General features: G+C 40.0%; 1 non-coding gene across 1 annotated transcript; it reads right to left on the bottom strand.

Annotated features, from left to right (window-relative positions):
• Positions 1-3541: 3541 nt before the first annotated feature.
• Positions 3542-3615, bottom strand: trnat-ugu. Its single transcript has one exon. It is a non-coding gene; the product is annotated as a tRNA-Thr (tRNA).
• Between the last annotated feature and the right edge of the window lie 6983 nt (positions 3616-10598).

The following is a 10598-nucleotide window of genomic DNA, read 5'->3' as shown; positions in this document are numbered from 1 at the left end:
CACGGTATTGGATTCATCTACCATGAGTAGAGTCGTGTTGAACTTTGCAACAGTGTTACTGATGCTGTGATCAGCATATCCGAATAACTGAGCCAACTCAGCCATGTCTGAGTAGCATTGTTCGATAGACAAATCACCTCTTTTTGTTTTGGAGTTGTTATCGTGCTCTTCACTTTGGGTGGTGCAGACTGCTTGTTTAAGGCTGCTATGAAAGTTATTTACAACTGATGGTATAAGTTCAGTAAGAAGTCTTACAACACCAGACATTGTTATGACTTTCGAGGTAAGAAAATTGGATTTTGTAGCTGTAAAACTCTTTTTTTCAATTTTCAGGCATTTCCCTTTTAAGTGGGCACGGTCCGGATCTTCTGACATCATATGATCGTGACATAAAGTGTAGGAATCGATTGCGCATGCGCAAACCGATTTTCCTTCACTGACCGCTTCGCATGCGCAGAACGGTTTTCGCGTAAAACAACTGATTTCAACTGTGCATGTGCGGCTTCAGTTTCCTGCGCATGCACAGACACAGATTTTTGTCTTTTGTTCCCCAGAGACTGTAAAATATGCTCAGATGCCATTTTAAAGTGGATTTCAGCGCATGTTTCTTTGTTAGAAGTTAAAGTTACTTTTTTCTTTCGATCTGGACTTTTCAATCGTGATTTCCAGAGTTAACTCTTTGTGTTCTGGTAATGATTGTTTGAGTTTTGCATCACTCATTCCCTGTGCAATTTGGTCTCTGAGCATACAGTAATCTTCAATTTTTTTCAGTATTACTTCGAATTTGGTGCTGTCTTCACCGTTGAAGTATCTAAAGCAATTATAAATTTCTCTAGCTTCATGACCCACTGTTGCTAGTAGCAGCGCTATTTTCGTTGCGTCAGAGACTGCGTTCAAATCATTTGCAACTAGACATATCTCGAACATTTGTTTAAAATATTTCCAGTTGTTACTTAAATTACCATTTGTGTTCAGCTGCGGTGGGGTTCCAACAAATATCATCGAATTAGCGAAGTCTTCCCACGTCAAATGTCCGGTTGGAGTTTTCTTGCCACTTTGGTCTTTCTTTGTCGGCATCATGGGTAATATTATAGTAAATGTTCTGCACTTGCCTGGTACCATGTGTTATTCCTTGTGTCTGAATAAAGCTTGTAGTCTTACAGTTGAAGTAGATGCTTTATTTTCAGTTCATTCATTCTCCAGTCCTTCTACTATGTTACATCTGAGCTGTCTATCTGTGTTCTGCTCCCCAGCTCCCCTTCCTGTCAAGTCAGGCTGACTTCCTGTTTGTCTCTCATTCTCCCTCTCCCATGCTCCCTCTAGTGCTTGCTCAGTTGTATTGCATCTACATTGACCCCTTGTATAGCGACACTGATATAAAATCTCTACAATACATCCAAATTATACTGCATCTGCCATTGATTTGCCAACCCAACCCAAGTAGACCCAAGGAAGCCTTCCTTTGGCTCCCTTTCTCAAATTCTTTAGCTTGTGCTTGCTTTTTACCAGTGACTAGTGATGTGACAACTGTTGTTACCCAGGGACCTGCACTGGTACTTCGCGACATTGAAGATTACATTTAGTTTGGTGAGATATGAGTGGGAAGCTGCAGAGACACAGATTTATTTTGAGAGAGGGAATAACGGGTGCCATCCGATGCTTGTTGTGGCAGAGTGTGAACGCAAGTAAGCTCATCGAGTAAAGTAGCAAATTATGCAAATCGCAAAGTTTCAGGATGTAAATAGATCTGTCAGCACCACACCTTCATGGAAAACGCCCCATCATTTATCCTGCCTGATTCCTTCTTGCTAACATGCAGCAACATAAATCGTTCAATGTAAAAGAAAATTACTGTGGATGTGAAGTCTGGAAAAAAAAGGAAATTATGGAAAATGTCAGTGGGTCTGGCAGCATCTGTGAAGTGAGAACCGAGCTAATGTTTCATAAGAACATAAGAACAAGGAGCAGGAGTAGGCCATCTGGCCCCTTGAGCCTGCTCCACCATTCAATTAGATCATGGCTGATCTTTTGTGGACTCAGCTCCACTTTCCGGCCCTAACACCATAACTCTTAATCCCTTTATTCTTCAAAAAACTATCTATCTTTACCTTTAAAACATGTAATGAAGGAGCCTTAACTGCTTCACTTGGCAAGGAATTCCATAGATTCACAACCCTTTGGGTGAAGAAGTTCCTCCTAAACTCAGTCCTAAATCTACTTCCCCTTATTTTGAGGCTATGTCCCCTAGTTCTGCTGTCACCCGCCGGTGGAAACAACCTGCCGCATCTATCCTATCTATTCCCTTCATAATTTTAAATGTTTCTATAAGATCCCCCCTCATCATTCTAAATTCCAACGAGTACAGTCCCAGTCTATTCAACCTCTCCTCATAATCCAACCCCTTCAGCTCTGGGATTAACCTAGTGAATCTCCTCTGCACACCCTCCAGCGCCAGTACGTCCTTTCTCAAGTAAGGAGACCAAAACTGAACACAATACTCCAGGTGTGGCCACACTAACACCTTATACAATTGCAACATAACCTCCCTAGTCTTAAACTTCATCCCTCTAGCAATGAAGGACAAAATTCCATTTGCCTTCTTAATCACCTGTTGCACTTGTAAACCAACCTTCTGTGACTCATGCACTAGCACACCCAAGTCTCTCTGAACAGCGGCATGCTTTAATATTTTATCGTTTAAATAATAATCCCGTTTGCTCTTATTCCTACCAAAATGGATAACCTCACATTTGTCAACATTGTATTCCATCTGCCACACCCTAGCCCATTCACTTAACCTCTCCAAATCCCTCTGCAGACTACGAGTATCCTCTGCACTTTTCGCTTTACCACTCATCTTAGTGTCATCTGCAAACTTGGACACATTGCCCTTGGTCCCCAACTCCAAATCATCTATGTAAATTGTGAACAATTGTGGGCCCAACACGGATCCCTGAGGGACACCACTAGCTACTGATTGCCAACCAGAGAAACACCCATTTATCCTAACTCTTTGCTTCCTATTAATTAACCAATCCTCTATCCATGCTACTACATTACCCTTAATGCCATGCATTCGAGGCTGGGTCACTCTTCATCAGAGTAAATCATTTAATCATTCAATCGTTGCTCACAGATATCGCTGAGAAACAGTCAAAACGTTCCTTCTGGAATTCCTCAGGTAAATCCTGTCATGCATTCAAAGGAAAATACTGCGGAAGCTGCGACTCTGCGTGAGAAGCTAAAAACGATAGGATTGAAGCTCAGAAAATGAGAGGATATCTTTGGAGCCAGACACAGTGTTAATGTTTCAAATCAGTCTGATCTTTACTCAGAGCTGAAGCGAGGAGAACATGCAATGGAGTAGGTGAGGAAAATGGAAGTTGCATGAAATATGGGAGCTATGGAATGTTGAATAAAGTTTGACAAAAATCAAGGTAAAGCAAACTAGGAGTTCGGTGCCACAGAGATTTTGCCAACGTGTCCTGCATTCACCATTGAAGTGGGGACATTTCTTTGCAGGATATGGGCATTGACCTAAAGGCACTGCTGAGATTTGAACTCAGGATCTCCTGTTTACAAGACAGGCACTTTAACCATCTAAGCCACAGCGCCAACCATTAAAGTGGGTTTGCAAGTATAGAACAGATTTCAATTATTCTGATTAAACACCAGTATTGTTGATTTCTCATGCTGACTTTGAGAGTGCAAATTAAAATATTCATCTGCAATTGGCTTTTTAAACTGTAAAAATTGCAGTTATTTCTGAAAGTTATTAATTTATAGCAGTTCTGCAGGTGACAACTAAACAAACAGGAAATATTTTACGAATTTTGAAGTGATTAAACATGACAAGAAAACTATAGTGGGATAATTCAGGACAAGACCAGGAGCGAGTTTTTACATCAACCGAAAATCTAGCAAAACTTCTTGATGGCTGTTGCAATTTGGCAAACACGACGTTGTCACGATTCTTCCACTTCTCAAAAATCATCTTGCATTTTTTATTCTTTTTTCCTCCTGTTCATTGGGGAGCAAGCGCCTTGAGACAAAATGAAAACCCTGATAGGGCCTTGAACTCTGGACTCTCAGATTAATAGTCTGATGGTCATGGCCCATGCAAAATGAAACTCCTCATTGCTCACTTCAAACTCTCATATTGTATCTTTTGAGTTTCCTTCATTGTTAATTCAGCCTCTCCAGCTCATTTCCCTCGCAAGCAAAGCGGCAGCCTTCCTTTGGCTTCCTTTCTCACATTCTTCAGCTTGTACTCGCTTTTCCCCAGTGACTTGTGATGTGAGAACTGTTGTTACACACAGACCAACATTGCTACTTCGAGACATTGAAGATTACATTTAGTTTGGTGAGATATGAGTGGGAAGCTGCAGAGACACGAATTTATTTTGAGAGAGGGAATAACGGGTGTCATCCGATGTTTGTTGTGGCAGAGTGTGAACGCAAGTAAGCTCAACTGGTAAATTAGCAAATTATGCAAATAGCAAAGTTTCAGGGTGTAAATAGATTTGTCAGCGCCACATCTTCATGGAAAACGCACGATCATTTATCCCGCCTGATTCGTTCTTGCTAACATGCAGCAACATAAATCGTTCAATATAAAAGCAAATTACTGCGGATGTGAAATCTAAAAAAAAACAGGAAATGATGGAAAATATCAGTGGGTCTGGCAGCATCTGTGAAGAGAGAACTGAGCTAACGTTTCGAGGCTGGGTCACTCGTCATCAGAGTAAATCATTTAATCATTCAATCGTTGCTCACAGATATCTCTGAGAGACACTCAAAATGTTCCTCCTGGAATTCCTCAGATCAATCTAGTCATGCATTCAAAGGAAAATACTGCGGATGCTGCGAATCTGCGTGAGAAGCTAAAAATTATAGGATTGAAGCTCAGAAAATTAGAGGATATCTTTGGAGACAGACACAGTGTTAATGTTTCAAATCTAGTGTCGGACTGGCCAGGGTGTTAGCTTGCCCGATGGTAAGTGCGCCCCTGATGAAGTGGGCCCCCTATATCAAATTAAAATGCAATAAAGAAACAAACACAGACAACTGTTTTAGAAAAAAATGAGAACAGGTCACAAATAAGCAGTGCATGAAAAGGAACGATGCAGGGGAGGTGGTTGAAGGATGTGGAATAGGGGGCCCTGGGTCGGGCATAATTAAGGAAATTCCATGTTTTCAGCAAGAGTGTGTGAATTTAAAGATAAAGTTACAATTCGTGATTTGAGATGGTCGGCAACTTGAAAAGATATCAAGCAGTACATAGGGTCGTGAGGTCACCGAAAAGGAGAATCGGTACCTTTGACCGTGAATCATGGGGTCAAAGATATTGAAGTGATAAGCCATGATCGGTAAACTCAAAGGGTTGCGACTTGTAACACTACACTGATATCAAACTGGACATGTTAACCTTGGTGGTGGGACCATTCTTAATGTCTTACTATAGTCGGACCAAACTTCTAAGTTTCAACAGTTGTCTCAGTTGCTTGCTGGTGTGAACACTGGACAGTGGATTGTCTCCTCTTCTGAAGCTGCATAGGCCACAGTAGTATTGACTAATGAACATAGCCTATTGAAGTGTAAGTAAGTTATTTTATATTTTTTATCAAGTAGGGGTTTATCTGGCGTTCCTTCAAGTTATTCTTGCAATCATCAATATTCATTTTTCCCAATGTAGGCTATTTTTAATTAAGTTTTTATTTCAGGAATATTACCCCTACCAGCATGGAAAAGAAAACGCATAACACTGGGTCACTAAAACGCAAAGAACAAAAAGAAGCAGAAAGGAAGGAATCAGCGAAGCGATGCAGGCCTATTACAGAGTTTATAATACCACAAGCACAATCCACATCAATATCCAGTTCTGCAATAAATAATCAAGAAGCGAGAAACAATGCTCGTGGTGATGATGCAATGAAATGCGAGTTACAAGAACAGAGAAGAGCTACTTTGAATGTAGAGACAAATACAAGTGCATCCATTACTAATCAACCCAGGCCCAATATTTCTTCCTTGTTCCGCTATCTGTACTGCCTGTAGTTGCAACATCTGAACACATAGCTTCAACTCGCGACAAGGAATCAGATATTCCTTCAAGCATAAATGACTTGGTTTCTGAAGCACATCCTGTAAATGAACCTACGCAAGAAACTGAAAGATCAATTACTGGAATCTTCCAATATCTGTTTGTTCTCTGTTTGTTTAAAAAAAAGGGGCAGCAGGGTAGCATGGTGGTTAGCATAAATGCTTCACAGCTCCAGGGTCCCAGGTTTGATTCCCGGCTGGGTCACTGTCTGTGTGGAGTCTGCACGTCCTCCCCCTGTGTGCGTGGGTTTCCTCCGGGGGCTCTGGTTTCCTCCCACAGTCCAAAGATGTGCGGGTTAGGTGGATTGGCCATGCTAAATTGCCTGTAGTGTCCTAAAAAGTAATGTTAAGGGGGGGGTTATTGGGTTACGGGTATAGGGTGGATACGTGGGTTTGAGTAGGGTGATCATGGCTCGGCATAATATTGAGGGCCGAAGGGCCTGTTCTGTGCTGTACTGTTTATGTTCTATCCATCACGAGCAAAGCTAAAACAGTTTTTTGCAGAACATCCACTTCAGACACTTGATGATCTGCCATTTGATGCTCGTTTGTATGAGAGGAAAATTATGAATGACTCAGTCCCAAGAAAATGGCTAAAATGTAACAAAGAAAATAGATGCTTATATTGTTCATACTGCTTAGCCTTTGGGTTTCCCAAAACTTGTAATCCATCACCCTTTGTACGTGGCTTTAGTGACTACACGAGTATTAGCCAGAGCTTGACTTTACATGAATCGACAACAACACATGTCAGAAATGCTCAGCAACATATCAATGTGGTTAATGATGGCACCTTAGATAAATTTTTTGCAGCATCACTAATTAAAAGGAATGAAGAAGTATTGAAGCAGAGAAGTATTGTCATGAGGATTATAGACATCATAAAGATGATAGACAAGCAAGCACTTCCTTTTCGAGGTCACAGAAATGAATCGGCCTACACTCTAGATAATGAGGTTCTGAATCATGGCAATTTTTTAGCTACAGTGCAGTTGATGGCAAAATATGACCCCATTATGGTAGCTCACGATTCTGCAGTGCAAAACAAGTCTAAACAAAGAATCAAACGATTAGAGCAACAAGGAAAGGCTCAAAGTAAAGGCCGTGGTGGACTTGTTACATACCTGAGTAAAACAACGATAAACATGTTAATCAAAATTATGAAGAATATGATACAAGAAAGTATTAGTCATGAAATTTCTCAAGCAAAATGTTATTCTATTCAGGTTGATTCAACACAAGATAATTCATCCATCGATCAGTTTAGCATTATTATTCGGTATGTGCTTAAAGGTATTATCTGTGAGCGACTACTTTCAGTTGTGCCAAATAATGATGGTACAGGACAGGGACTTTTTGATCTATTGATTGAAACATTACAGCATTTTAAAATTGGCCCCCAAAAATGTTTATCTGATAGCACAGATGGCGCTGCAAGCTACCATGACCTTTATAATTGTTTACAAAGTAAAATTGCTGATGTGGCTGATCAACATGTTCATATATGGTGCTGTGCCCATGTCTTGAATTTGGTGATAACTGAAACAACAAAATGTTGTGTGCCTGCAGTTTCTTTTTTCAATTTGATCCAGAATATAGCAACTTTTGTGAAAGCATCCTACAAGAGAATGGCTGTAAGGATAGAAGTTGTTGGAAAACATCTAGTACAAGAAAAAATGAAACGATTAAAGCTAATTGGTGAGCCCAGATGGTCAGGAAAATCCAATGCAGCAACAACTATATTTGGACGTTTTGACGATGCCGCTGCCAGTACTTTCGTAAATCTATTGACATACTTATCAATGATACAAGATTCAGAAAGGGTTGATGTAAAAACAAAATATGAAGCAAATGTTTTACTTCAAAGTCTTCTAAAGTTTAAAACCATATTGACAGCATTTACTTACTTGTATATATTTGAAACTACAACCCATTATCAAGTTATCTACAGACAAGTGGTTTAGATGTGTTTACTGCATGGAGTTTGGTAGATTCAGCTACAACAAAGTTGAAGGAACAGACAAGAACATTTGATAACGTTCACAGCAAGGCTTTGGAATTTGTAAGTAAATGTAATGACAGGATTTCACAGATGAATATGGATGAAAATCAAACATTGGAAATTGATGCGTTGGAAACAGCATTGCCAGTTAAGAGGCAGAGGAAGAAGAAAAGAATGGCAGATGAGCTTATTGATGATGAAAGAAATTCCTCAGATTCTCTAGCTGATTTTCGAGTAAATGTGTTTAACCTAATAATGGATCGCATTGTCCAGTCACTAGAATCACGCTTTGTACAACACAAATAGTTGTATAAAGATTTGTCCTGCTTGGACCCAGCAAAGTTTAAAACTATTGCAGAGAAGGGCCTTTCAGATGAAGCATTGGAAGGTATTATTAAGCTGTTTCCACAAATCAGCAAAGATAAAGTAATATTGGAATTGTTTTCTTTTGCTTCAAACTTTAATGTATTAAAGCTATTGCTTAATGATGGTGAGAATATGGATTCCAGTTGCAACAAGTAAAATTTGCAGCACTTGCCCATCGTGTGTACTAAAAATTCTGCCATCCAACAGACTTCATGACAAGGCATATGATAACCTTTATGAACTTTATAAAGTCATCTGCACACTATCAGTTACTCAAGTCCAATTGGAGAGGACATTTTCAAAGCTAAAGATCATAAAGACAAGGTTAAGAAATTTGCTGTCTGAGGAGAATTTGGAATCATACATGTTGCTATCCATTGAAAATGAATTGTTAGATGAATTGGATGCAGAGGCAATTATTGGGAGATTCGCACAATCATCTAACGAACACAAATGATTGTTCTTAATATAGTGGACTGAATGCAATGCTCTATTGTGCTTTTGAACTATCTGTTAATGTCTAAATTGTGCAATAAACTATTTAAAAATATCAACCAATTACTTAATTTTTTTTAAAATAATTCAATTATAACATTCTGTATTTACATTTGGTATGTACTGTCAGTAATATGTACAGTACATGTACACTGTAATTACTAAGAAATACACATTTTTTTCCACAAATATTTTAATTGTACCCTTTTTTCCATATGTATTTTTTGAAAATTTTCTTTATTCGTTATGAAAATTAAATGATAGCATTGTAGTTGTGGGTGGGCCCCCTTTGTCTCCTGGCAACCAATATTTTTAGACCCAGTCCGCCACTGATCGGACCCGTCTACCGGTTGATGCTTCCACATCCTTGTTGAACCTGAGAGAGAGTGGCCAGTCGTGTCAAATGGGACGAAATCCACACGAATTATTAAATAGGAATTGGCCCAGATGGATGGAATGGTGTAACACCCTGATATCAGACCTGGGATCCGAAGGCAAAGTTTATTGGGTATCCGACCATAAAGAGGCGGGCAGGCTGTCTTCCAAGGTAGATAGCGTGCTTGTGGTCACTAATTGTTTGGAGGGGAGAGACAGAAATAGGGGACATATTCACATACCTTCCTCCCAATCCCAGAAGCAGAGACCAGCCCTGAGCCGACCCTAGGTGTTCACCAAGCCAGGAGCGTTGCTACAATTGTGGCCACACAGACCCTTTGTTAGCGACTGTAGGGCGCCCCGCCAGCTGCCGCAAGCACACTCCACAATTTCCTGACCTAAGGCTCCGACCCACACAACCGGAAACACACATTCTATTCGCCATTGCTGATGTTAAGGGCTGAAATGATTCTCCCGAATGTTGTTTAACAACCCACTCTCGCTGATTCCTTTGCTGCACCATTGTACACAAGCAGCACCAAGTATGTTCCAAAAACACCACAATCAGATTGTTCATTACTACCCAAGGTCGGGAGGATCATCGGCCTCTGACAGTGACAGGAAGATTCTGAGGTTCTGGCACTTCACACATTCTGTTTTTACTTCAGATTGTTGTGTTTGCTGCTTTCTGTCCTTTGCTGAACTGCAAGTTCTTTTCTTCTTGAGATTCCTGGTTTTAGAAGATTTTCTAATTTAGCCACGCTCGTTTATATTTGAAAATGCTGAAAATTTCGCATTGGCGATAAACTCTTCAGGTTTCAAAAACGCAGTGCTCCATTTGTTTACATTTCTCTCCCTTTGTCCAAGGGGCTACAAATTAATAACTTTGACGTTTGAGACTTTTTTTTTGTACCTGGAGGAGGATTACTTTTGTGTAATGAGGAGACATTGACAAAAACGAGTCCATACTCTCTGAACTTTATAATAATGAGGGATGAAGAGAAATGTCTTCAATCAGAGATTTGTGAATCTTTAACATCCTCTACTCCAGAGGGGTCGGAGCTCTTAAGATATTAAAAGATGATATATAAAGAGTATTAAACGTTGAGGATTGCAAGGGGTAAGGGAAGAGTCCTGGTTTAATTCATTCGTCTGATTTGAACAATTAGTCATTACACGGAGAGATCAAGGAGAGGAAAACAGAGAGTAAACAAACAGACCTTCAAAAGGTGTCAGGTAGAAAATACAAGACAGAGAA

The sequence above is a fragment of the Scyliorhinus canicula genome, chromosome 6 (assembly GCF_902713615.1).
Source record: "Scyliorhinus canicula chromosome 6, sScyCan1.1, whole genome shotgun sequence".
Classification (NCBI taxonomy): Eukaryota; Metazoa; Chordata; class Chondrichthyes; order Carcharhiniformes; family Scyliorhinidae; genus Scyliorhinus; species Scyliorhinus canicula.
Note: the sequence above shows the minus strand (reverse complement) of the source record. Positions and strands in the feature narration are given on the sequence as shown.